The sequence below is a fragment of the Otolemur garnettii genome, unplaced genomic scaffold (genome assembly GCF_000181295.1).
Source record: "Otolemur garnettii isolate 467f Iridium unplaced genomic scaffold, OtoGar3 scaffold00001, whole genome shotgun sequence".
In the NCBI taxonomy this organism is placed as follows: Eukaryota; Metazoa; Chordata; class Mammalia; order Primates; family Galagidae; genus Otolemur; species Otolemur garnettii.
This window is the reverse complement of record NW_003852396.1, coordinates 8,313,989-8,314,349: the sequence shown is the minus strand read 5'-3', so window position 1 is coordinate 8,314,349 and position 361 is coordinate 8,313,989.

Sequence of the window (361 nt, the reverse complement as noted above, 5' to 3'; positions counted from 1 at the left end):
ATATTATATTAATGTTAATTATATTAATATTAACTCCTGAATAAATTAATATTTTAATTTTAATGTTAATTATAATTATTATAGTGTTAATTATATGAATATTAACTCCTGAATAAAATTAATATATTAATATAATATATTTATAGTTATATATTTATTAAATTACTATTTATATTATATTTAAATATTAAATTAATATCTAATATTAATATTAATGACATTAATATTAACTCCCGAAAAGGAGTTAATATCGAAAAATTTTAAAGAACTCATACAACTCAATAGTAGGAAAACACCCAAATAGCCCAATTAAAAATGAGTGAAAGACATGAGGAGAAACTTCTTTTTTTTTTTTTTTTTT